The following is a 12,090-nucleotide window of genomic DNA, read 5'->3' as shown; positions in this document are numbered from 1 at the left end:
GATTTGTCTCACTTATGGAACTCTTGGCTAATTGAGCACATACATTTGTAACATTTTATAAGCGTAATCTGGAAAATGACAAATGACAGAAATATATAGATGTCTTTCCAAATTGAATATCTCCTTGCTTAAAACTTAAATACTGAAGATTAATCAGGATTTAAGAATGTCTAACTAGGTGAGAATGAATTGCTTATTTGCTATGATATTACACTAGTTTCAAGAAGATAATTTGAAACAAGAAAATAATTTACCATTGGAGAGAGTACAAATGTCTAACTCCATTAATGATTTGGCTTGAAATAATAAGGGAAATATTGAAATAAGTTACAAGAAAAATAAGAAAACAAAAAAATAAAAATAACAATCTAGGTCCATGACGAAAAAATCAATCAATCGATTCAAGTAAACTTTAGATCTTAATTAGTTGATAAAACATTTCAGGAGGATGTTCAGATGTATTTCGTTTTTCACTAGAAACCACTAGTTTAACATATACACAACAGAACAAAACATATAAAAAAATAAAGTATTGATGACCATTTAAAATTCAGATCAGTAGTAAATAAAGCAATTGCAAAATGTTTTATGAAACGATACATTCCCATTGATTATTACTGCATTGATTACTAACGTTTTGTGTAAAACCAAATTTACATTTCATATTACTACATTTATTGGTAAAATATATAATACATAATTTATTTATGCACTCTCTGTTTTTAGAATGGCATTATTTTCACAAGTCTGTAACTTTACAAGATTGCACTGTTGTGATTCTCTTGCACAGGCACATAGGTTGTATTATTGCAGTCAGGCTATTTGCTCACTGTTGGAAATCATAGGCCACTGCTTCGTCACACTTGAGAGAAATGCTTTGAATTCTTTGGCGCGTCTGAGAGATATGTTTTGCTGAGTGGGGTAATATAAATGTTTATAAAAGGAGCAGATTCACACCGGTTTGGCGTAAGGCGGAACGGTCACATGACTCGATCCCCTGGAGAACATTTTATTATTTCCACACGATCTTCCACAATCTTCAGAACGATCTATGGAAAGCCTTGCCAAGCTTGTCATTGGTCCAGTCTGATCTCATTTTAAGTAGTTTTACCTTAAATGGAAATATGGAAGGGAATTTGGACAGACACTGGTTCTCAATCGAGGGCACTGGGACAGCTTCACATTAGTGAGACCACAACATGATATATAATGTGTTATTTTATCATCATTTCAATTGCCAATATCAGTAAATGTTAAAGGCACAGGGCTTTATAACAAACTCTATTCCACACAAACATATCCAGAGACATTTTTGATTATAGAAGGTGGAAAGTGAATCAGATGTCCAGATTTGACAGATTTAACGCACAATCTACATGATTAAAACTCTTTAAAGTAGTACACCTGTTCGAGCTAAGGGTCACAAATATTTAATCTCAATAGTTTGTGACATTTATTTTTATTTATAACTTATTTTAATGACAGAGATAAACAACAAAGCAAAAGGTTAGGCTCATTGCCATTCATTACTGCGATATCTTCCCTGTCGTAATGGCGTCCAGTGAGCACAAGATTCAAGTTCCTGATAAAGCAGGAAAAAATCACTGGTTTAGTCATGGTGTATCTAAATCACACCAACCTATTTTTTATTTGGTCCATGTAGTCCTAATTTGGACCCGAGACAAGAGATTAATGTACGCCAAACAGGCAAAAAATTTGACCTTTAAAACCCATTTTCCAAAATAGTACTTGATGTTAAGACTTGCTGACCCAGAGAATCTTATCATCTCTGATCTGCTGAGTGATGACCAGTACAGTACAGTGCACCACAAAGTGTGATTTGAATCTATGGGCACGCGGCTGGTGATTAGCTCAAGTCACGCTGATCAATCAACAGGCGAAATTTAGAGTAAAATGGAAATGTACTTAAAAGCAATCAGCAGAGGCGACTAGAGAGACAGCCAGAGGACTCCGGCGTTCACAGTGACACATTACAGTCTCACATTTGCACATGGAACAAATCAAACGCTATTTTCAGCACTTTATAAACAAGCTCCTTCTGAATGTGCAGCACTGAAAGGACACACCAGGATGGAAACATGAGGTAAAGCAGATTGTCTCTATCGAACTACTGGAGTCAAGGTGACGGCAAATAAAATAAAACAAAACACTGATCTATTAGTTATGCAAGTTGGAGAGGTGAGAATATTTCTACTGGAGAAGTTCAAATTTAAGGTGCATCTTCAAACAAACTTAAGGGCGACAGTGGCTCAGTGATTAGAGCACTTATGACTGAATGCTTTCTACAGAAGCACCATAAAGAGAGCATGAAGTCCCTCTCTGCATCTCCAGGGGGTGAGGTACAGCTCACACCCGCACCAAACACTCTACTCCTGCTGAACTCAGGGACATGACCTACCCTACCTCTAGCCTCCTCTACCCCACTGTCTACACTTCTACCCCCTGTTACATCCCCATCATTTTCTTTGTACTTCTTCTGTCTTGTTTATTTCATCTGTTCTTTTATCGGACTGTGTATATTATTGTGTATTGTACGTGCTGTCCCCCCTGTCTGTAAATACCCCCCTTTTTGTATATGTCAAAGAGTCTTTGGGTCATTGAAAAGTGCTATATAAATAAAAGGTATTATTAATATTATCATCACGGTGAGAAGAGCAGAACAGACAGGTTTTGGAACAGCCTCGTTCCACTGGCAAGAGGACTTCCGAACAAAGTGCTGCTCTCAAGCATTTTGGCTGCTTAAATTGTAAAACATATTTTTTTTTCAGGTATAGGAATTAACTAAAAAATATTTAAAATGTCTTTTTAAAATGTCTTTTATTCTAGCATTTCAAAAATGTGGAGCAATTTATGTATTTGCCGAGTGAGATCTCACACAAGTGTGTTTTAAATGTGTAACTTGCATGACAATAACTATAATTTAACACTGACGACACATCTGATGTTTTGTGACCTGTCTGGCCCTCTCAGACTCTGCTCTGTGCATTTGCTCACATTCTTGTGTCTCTGACGTGGGACGGGCACCTCTGACGTCGTGCCATACCACATCCTCACCTCTGGGCCTGCTGGCACAGTGTTCTGTCTCTGAACTGTCAGATGTTTAAACACTGAGAAGGGTTACAGGGCACAGACTGATCCAGACACGAGGTAAATTCATTCTGCTAATCCCCTAATTAAGGACAAGTGAGAACTATTATCACGTGTGGCTGGCAGGACTTGTGCGATGTAATTGTAGACTTGTGAGTTTATAGGTTAAGGAAGAATGGTTCTTGGGAGACATGTGGGATAGTAACCAGGCTACGTAGGTCACTGAGCTGGTGCTGTTCCCATTCATGCCCAAGGAAAACACAAGAGCTACAGAGAAGGACTTACGGTAAATCCTTAAAAGTAGCTGTACATTATAGCTTTGCACCATTAGCAACATTAAATATTGCTTTGATATACGTATTTTTGTGGGTGACTGCCTACATTTGAGGTTAAGCTGTGGTATATAATACATAAATGCCAATGTTGTTGTCAGTGCTCGTCTGTAGAGAATAGAATCTGTCTCTATTAAAGGTGAAACTTTTCTGGTGGAGAGTAAGACACCAGCTTGTCTCATATATAGATATTGTATTATTGCTTTCTCTGGAATATGCCTCTCCACAGATCTGACATGTAACTTGTTTGTCTCGATGATAAAAAAAAAATAGAGAAATGGGTCGTGTACGTGGGAAATTGGTTCAAGTTTCTTTAGTCGTCCAAAGTCATGCAACTTAGCACTTGACAATGTGGCCACATCCAGGCTGAGACCTATGTATAAGACCAACATATCATGGGATGGGCCCTAAAGATAAACACAAGCTAAAATAATAATGTTTAGAAGAGCATAGCATTTGGTCTATTTGTCACAGCAGAGCAGAAAGTAGCATATGGTTAGGGTTAATGTGAGAATGGTGCTGCTTGAACTTGCTTTTGCTACAGAAGTGTACCATTTTTGTGGCATATATATAGTGTTTAATATCCTGTCTGATATTTATCTAAGTTTGGTTCACAAGTGCAGGCAGTTTGGGTACAGAGGGCCACCCAGAGTCAAGTGCATTTGGACCCTCCACACAAGCTCATTTTCCTTCAGACAGTGGAAAAGAACTGGAGCTTTACTAATGAGCTGATCACAAGATCTTAGTTGGACTCACTAGAGCTGCACCAGCAGTCTGCCCCGGGACTCTGCAGGATTCTGACAACTTTAATCTGCCTCTAGATCATCCGTGACAGCATCTCCTCCATTACTGCTGTCAAAAAAGGCACATTTCAATTTCAGTCGACGCTTCAGGAAAATTTGCAAAGCACCAGAGACGCTCCTGTTTATAATAGGTTATCCTGTAAGAAAAAAGAAAAAAATCATAAACCTTTAGTCTTGACCACAAATTAGTTTTGATTTTAAAATATGCTTGCAGTCTGTGCATGCTTGCTTCTAATATCCACACGTTTCAAGTGGAGTTTCATATGGAAGCTTAACGCCTTCACAATCAGAGGTCAAATGACGTTAAGCACACTACTGATATAATAATTGCTGGAACGCTAAGATGTTATTAAAGCTAATAGTGAGTTGTCAGCAGAGCGCTGAATGCGCTCGTGTTGGTTTGATGCTGCACAGAGCAGTGGGCCAGCAGACTGAATCAAATGCAGAAAGCAGTGACATGTGAAGTGAGGCGTGCAGATTGAAAAAGAATCTGTCCAAAGTGAATTGATGTACAACGTGTGGTCTGTGCAGTGGACCCCAGCCACGGGCACTGAGGCCTGGGCTGGACAAGCTCATTTCCAGATGTGTCTCGGGACGTGACTTATGTAAGGTGAGTGCGCTCGCAGCAGGGACGGCCCAGCAGTTGGTACTCTGACTGAAGAAGTTGAAATGTTGATCCACTCTCTGAACATGTCCTTCTCTTTTATCAGGATCATTAACCCTGCCCATTCATTTCTGAGCTCAACCCTCTCAATGCAGCATTCACTGTACTGTGTGCACAAGAGTGTTTGCTTCCAGACTGACCTCATGAGTGAAAACATATTGAGAACCATGACAGTATTTCATAACCTTTTGGCTGACTGAGGCAGAGCCTGACAATTTCAATTCATTTGTGTGCAGACGCACAGAGAGGGCAGCTTGTCAATGGACATCTCTCTCCACAAACTGACAGAGAGGATTAAATCACTCCATTAAGTACAATGTCTTCTCTCAAGCCAAAGCACAGCGTTTGGTTTACTCACCTGTGTGGACTTGTGAGCTGCTCCTCAGGAGCCTCTGTGGCCAGGGCTGCGGTGCAGGAGCTGTTTACTTAAACAACAGTAGCAGAGGTGTGACTGTTTGGCTTCTCACTGTACAGATGACATCACCCGCAATTGAACTCTCGCTACTTTGGTGAAATGAGCCATAAGTAAAAGTAAACTGTGGAAAGTTCAGTGACAAAACGTTAATACAGCAACGTCTTCGAAGAGTCTGTCCAGTCATGCTTCAGCACATACTCTCCAAATGCATTATATCATTCTTATCTTCTGTGATTGTGGTTTACTGTTGTTCTCACTGTGTTTCACCATAACAACAAGCTCTACATTCACACACAATAGTACCTCTATGCGCTTTGAGCATTAATTATACAACTTAATCCCAAAATAAGACGACGGACTATTTGATTATTACTAAGCCCCATCAATTAAAACGACAGAAAAGACAGTAATCACTCTTCAGGAAAGAATCTTCAAAGTATCAATAGAATATAATAAAGTCTCCAGGCGGTGGATTACTGTAATGAAGTCTTTACGTGCTCTGCTGCCTCTTGCTCTTTCATTTTGGGGTCACTTCTCATGCAGGATGGCCTTCTATTAGAGATGATGCCAGATTTATCAAAAACAAATTGCACAAAATTGAGTGATTGTTCCTATGCTGATCATACCTGAAATAGGGAATAGTGCCAGTAGTTGTATGCAAAGTGAAATCTCTCTTTTGTTTTTATTATGAGCTGGTTGTTTCTGATCCAAGGCCATTGCTGACGTGAGTGCTTCTGAAGGAGATTCCAAGTGCATTCCTGGGATGTGCCAGACCGCTCTCCAGCACGGATCAACCAGGGCAACGCGCAGACTTCTCCTACAGCACCGCCCCACCAGTCACAACATCCATCACCTGCCGCCTGCTCCATATACAGGTGGGAGAAACGATATGCTAAAACATGGATAGTATTGCATGTGCTATTTTGAAATATCAAGATTATATTGTCTCCAATAAAAAAAATATTAAAAAGCTTGCAAAAGGAACTGGTGATAAATTAAACAAACTTGCAGTGTAATCTATAGGCTATAGTGATGTGTGGTTTATTGTACTGGCCATTCACATTTTATAAAACACAACCTCAACCAAGACATTTACCGTACAAGCATATTTTAGCTAGTACATTCTTGATTTGCATTTCTTGATGAACATAATGTATCATCAAGAAATGTCATCCCAGCCTGAATATTGTCATTGGAATAATTTAAAAAAAACAGGTACACATTCTTATAAATATGGTCCTGAAGACTTATTTAAATAGGGTCCTGAAGACTTTCAAATAAAGGGGTGGGCAAAATGGATGAATCTGCATTTTATTGTTGTTTTGCTCTTCTGTTCTGATTAGACCATCAGAAATGTGCTAAAACATGTTCGAGATAGTGCATGAATCTATAAAATATATGACTATAGATCATACAAGATATATAAATCTTGTAGAAGATCAAAACAATAGAAATTGTAGGTGTCTTGATAATTTATTACTATGCACGTGTTTTTTTCCTCTACAAAGTTGATTCCAAAAATGTTAGGTTGTGTGCCAGATTAGGAAAAAAAGCACTATTTATGAGTTACATCTGCTGACCCAGAAACCAAACCCAGGTACTCACATTAGAGCTCTATAAAGAGTTGGCTGGAATTTTTTTAAAGAGACTCTCAATCATTTTACACCACGTATTTCAGAAGATAAGGCAAAAATAATGCAATGAATTAAAATTAATATAATCATACTGGGTCAAACAAGGGTAAACCAGACCTAAACAATGGCAAAAACTGGTTTAAATCTAGACTAAACCAGCTCAATTTATAATAGCTGTGTGGACACAAAACAGACAGTTATTTATCCTTTGAAGCTGTTTTGGATTGCAGAATATCGTGCCTGAAACTAACTAATTTATGTTTAACTAGTTTCTCTTTCTCGCGCCATTTTCCCTCAAATCACAGCGAGCGGGCTGTGTTTACAGTTTTTACAGACAAACCTCTCCCATTGTAACGGCGCTGCAAAGCTCTTGAACATGTTCCATATGGCTTCAAGGAGTGCTTAACTTTAATTGTGTTCATTATGAGACCTGTAAATACAGCCGTAAATACCTCCTGAAGGCCCCATTTGACGATAGCCCATCAAATCAGAGTCTTGAGCACAATGGTGAAAAGTTGGACACACTTAAATGATTCCCTCTCCATATAATAAATAATTTCAGTATGTAATAAATAAGTGTATGTGTAATAAAATCAGTGTGCCTCTGAATTTTCACTAATTTTTTGCCTCTCTCTAAAAGTGTGTCTGTAATAAAACATTGAAATGCTTACAGTCTGGATGTATCGGATATATTGTAAAATACACCCATTTATCTGATAGTTCGTTTAAATATACAGATACAAGATTGTAGTCACAGTGTCAATATGAAGCATTGGCATGACCTAAAACGCAGATGTGGAACACTAGTTGAAGAAAAGCTGTTCCAAGAGCAAAGTTAAAAAAGAAGAAGAATAAAGTCTATCTGCAGGGTGGGCATGGATCAAGTATTGTTTGTGATATTATAAGGCAAGTTTATTTATAGAGCACAATTCGTACACAAGACAAATCAAAGTGCTTCACGCAACAGGAAAAGAAATACAATATAAAAACAACAATGAACTGAAATGGCTTCTGCTGAAACTGTCCGAGAAGAGCAGCGACGGTTTAGTCACAGTTCTATTTAATCACAGAAGACATGCTTGAAAAAACGTTGTTCGGGCTATATGAATAGTAACTTCACACCTACTGATTACTATCTTGATAGCTTTTATTAATATGATGTTTTATGGCAGAAAATGCACACTTTCGCACTTGAACGGATTCGCCGAGCGTTTGAACCTGTGTTGCACTACGGCCCGGGGGTTTGGTTGCGACACAAACTAGACTAAGCTCAATAATGTAACATCCATTCATAGCAATTTGTCCCTCGTCTTTTTACCTTCTAAATAAACTACTTACTGTCCAACAAAGGCTACGGGCCAAAAAATCTGAAACAAAGAAACAGACAGTGAAGGCACAATCTGCGACGGGAACATCCAAACTACAAGTCGGTCGAGTAGTAAGACATCAGAGAGCAAAACGTCTCAGCCAGAGCAGCTCATTTGCAGATCCGGGCCCCATGAGCTTCTCGCTGACACCGGGACGACTGGAAAATGTCACAGGTGTCATGAGCTTTTTACCGCGTCACCGCTGTCAGGTCGGCTGCTCCATAACTTCCCCTGCAAATTAAATGGAAATACTTTGCCATGAAAGAATGGAAACAATCTGCCCCCGATGCTCGAGAATCACTAGCTTTAAGAAATCCCTCGTGCGTGCTCCCATATATTGGTCCTATTTGCCTGATATAAATTTCAACCTTAAAACCGTCACAATGTCTAACGAAGGAAAAAGTGAAGGCATGCTTTTAACTGTCTCGGGCACGCGCCGAGTGTCACAAATCTGTCTGGAGAAAGCAGGCCGACCTGCTGGCAGAGCATTGCGCTTGTAACCAGGTGGGATCACTCAACGCTCCTCCAGCATGTAAACACGTCGCGCAAAATGAATGAAACAACAGTGCCAAGAAGTGAGGAGGAGGAGGAGGAGAAGAAGAAGAAGCCTCGGGCGGCCACCACCTTGAAGACGTCTGCAGAGATTATGGGGACAAGATTCGAGCTCTTCGTTTGACGTCAAAATCCCCATTACAGAGAGATAGTGTCCTTAGCAACGGCGGGAAAACAATAGACACAAATGTGATCTTGAGAGCGTGGGCCAAAGCGAGGGAGAGTTTTCATCCTTTTTTCTTTTCTTTTTTTTCTTTTGCTACAAGAATAACACATTCCTGGAAGTCATTTCGAATAGCTGGGGGGTGAGTCATCGATTTCTGTCCTAAACCACCACCAAAGACACTGCTGATCAGAGGAAAACGCCAGCAGCTTATTATAAGAGGGGGTATTATGACCCAGAGTAACTTTTATACCCAACTGTACTTCTAATCCAAGTTTAACGGCTACGCATTTTACACTTTGGCTTACTCACTACTACATCATACACCCGATTGCTTGGGATTTTGAATTTTGAAGGGTTTTAAGTCGTTTTGTTGATGAATGACATCTTAGTCGGAAAAAAAATTGTGATTATTGACAAAAATGAATCTCAATATTCTTGTGGAGTATAACCATATTCAGCCGAGATTATGGCAATCCAATAGAAATGTGTTTAAACGTATGAGTCACGGTTTAATTCAGACAAATGTGAAATGTCTGTATCATAAAATAGCAGAAATATCACCGTATACTCTTGATAGAATAAATGATTATTTTTTAATCAACCCTTTCAGTAGCTTTTTTTTATTACTATAAACGATACATAATATCAAATTGTTGCATATATAACTAAATTCACAACATTTAGAGATTCTGCCCACCTCAATTAGTTTGACTATTTTATTGAGATTTTAAGTATATGGACCACAGATTTGGGAGTGAAACATGACTTTGTTCGGCCTATAAACACATAAATGTGTTTAAATTGGCTTTATTGTTGTTTTTAGGTGAAATCTTTTGAGCTTGTGGTCTTCTAGGTGCAGTTTGAATTACATATATTTTCATAAAGATAATTAATTTTTGACATACAGTATATTTCAAACAGTGTAAGCTCATACATTACATTGTTGTAAGGTTATATTCTTAGTGTCTCCTACGTTATGTTTTTGTATTGGGCAATTTTGTGAATGTTTTAGCTTTTTTTAAACGTTGTGATTGACGCATTTCAGGATTTAGCATAACAATTTTTCAAAGTCAATCTTTAATAAATCTACAGCTAAATCTTGCTTCACTGGGCAAGACACTTTGACAAACATATATTCTTTGCTCCTCTCGCTTTCTGCAAACATGCCTTTAAAAACATTGAGGAACTTTTGCAATAATTCCTTTATGCCATGTTTACCACATTCTTCAGCTCATGATAATAATTGAATTTACTTTATAGGAAGCAGTGCCAGTGTTTGTATTGCCTATTAGCCTCCAGCCTTTTCCACGACCTTATATAAGTCCTATTTCCACTTCACACCCTTGTAAACGTGTTGCTCTTTAAAAGTAATATCATTTTCCAACTCTGGATCACAATTTTATTGGGTTTAGTCCATTTATAATTGACATTTATCTTAACTTAATTTAGCTTTCATAAACATGAGCACTAAAAATGTCCACGGCTGGCTACAACTACAAAAATGAATTTCTTGGATCTTTTATTGGAGGAACTTCCAAAAAATAAATGAATTTCATTTGCTTTTTGATCTATGACCAAAAATTAGTCCTCAAATGGACAAACTTTTGCAGAATGTTTGCTATGATTCATACTCTCCAAAATACTGCAGTCAAAAAAGATTAACCATTGCGTAAAAATGTTGCTATTGTGTACTCACGTGTTCATTCTTTTCTCAGTTTTTTTACAGATACTATTTAGGTAATTATGGTAAGCAGCATCATTAATCAAAAAAATGTTAATATATCTAAACACAGAACAAATAGATAGCAATGCAGAATATATAGAGGTGGACAATATACCGTATAGAAATTCAGAAAGCATCGTGACAAAATGCTAAATTGGAATATTGCGTATAAAGTTTGACTTAAAGATTCTTCAAAAAGAGCTGATTAAAAATAAAAAATAAACATATGTTGTAATTTTACTGATGTTTTATTTTCTATTGGCTTGACATAATATCATAATATAATGTCGCTATCGGGATACTCCAAAAAATCGAGAAATATTTTTTTTGTTAAGGCTTGATAGAATAATATTACTATTTCTATATTATTTCAAACATTATAGATATATTTAAACACTTGAAGCAATGTTCTTTTCAGTTTATGATCTATGGGATATTTCATTGCCGTCGTTTGAGTGTAAACTGATGGAATTGGCAAGTGTGTCACAAGCTGCTGCATTCAATCCAGTTTTTATTAAAGAGCCACAGTCATAAACTATAAATCTGTTTAAAATGCTCCTAATCTGGCTTTAAAACAATACAGATTTACCTTGTCCACTTTAGCCTATACCCATGTGGGCTGTTCATTATTGTAAGTGGCGCCTGTCTCATTCGTTCAGAAGAAACAACGCAAAAAGAGCCTCTAAAGCCACCAGGCGGATAAGGAATTAGTTATATCCAACAACCTGATACCTTGAATGAGTGGAAAATACTGACACAGCCTCTAAAGAGCATTAGTCAAAATAAGATGACTTGTGCTTTGTGGCTTTGTGTGGCTAAAACGTCAGGGTTGAAGGGCAAATGAACAAAGTGCACTATTTTGAATTGCCTCTAATTATCAACCTCCCTGAATCTTCTCTTCGAGGAGCACTTCATCTAAAAGCATTAAGTCTATAATGGGATCCACTGCTGAGAAGAACAAGCCATAAAATCACTTCTTATAAACGTTTTCAATGAGACAAGTAATATTACAGACCACATCTCATTCTACCTGGTTTTACAATGCAGACAAAAGGTTTATCACATTTTTTATGGCTTTTTCAGACGTTATTGCAGAGACATTACACAAGTTACTCAGGTGCCAGGTGCCTGTCGCGGCGGTAACCCCCGAACCAGGTGGTGGACACAGGACATACCCTCCATTGGGTGCTCGAGGGTTCATGGGAGGGTTCATGGGTGTTTTGTGGGTGGAGAGTCCTTGCCCCTCGGGGTCTTGTGGTCTTGCTAAGTCGAAAGGCAAAGCTCTTGATTTATTGGTCAATCTATGTTCCTACCCTCACTTATGGT

Source organism: Eucyclogobius newberryi, unplaced genomic scaffold (genome assembly GCF_026437365.1).
Source record: "Eucyclogobius newberryi isolate DKJ021-1_F unplaced genomic scaffold, fEucNew1.0.hap1 SCAF_10, whole genome shotgun sequence".
Taxonomy (NCBI): Eukaryota; Metazoa; Chordata; class Actinopteri; order Gobiiformes; family Gobiidae; genus Eucyclogobius; species Eucyclogobius newberryi.
This window is presented reverse-complemented; position numbering follows the sequence as displayed.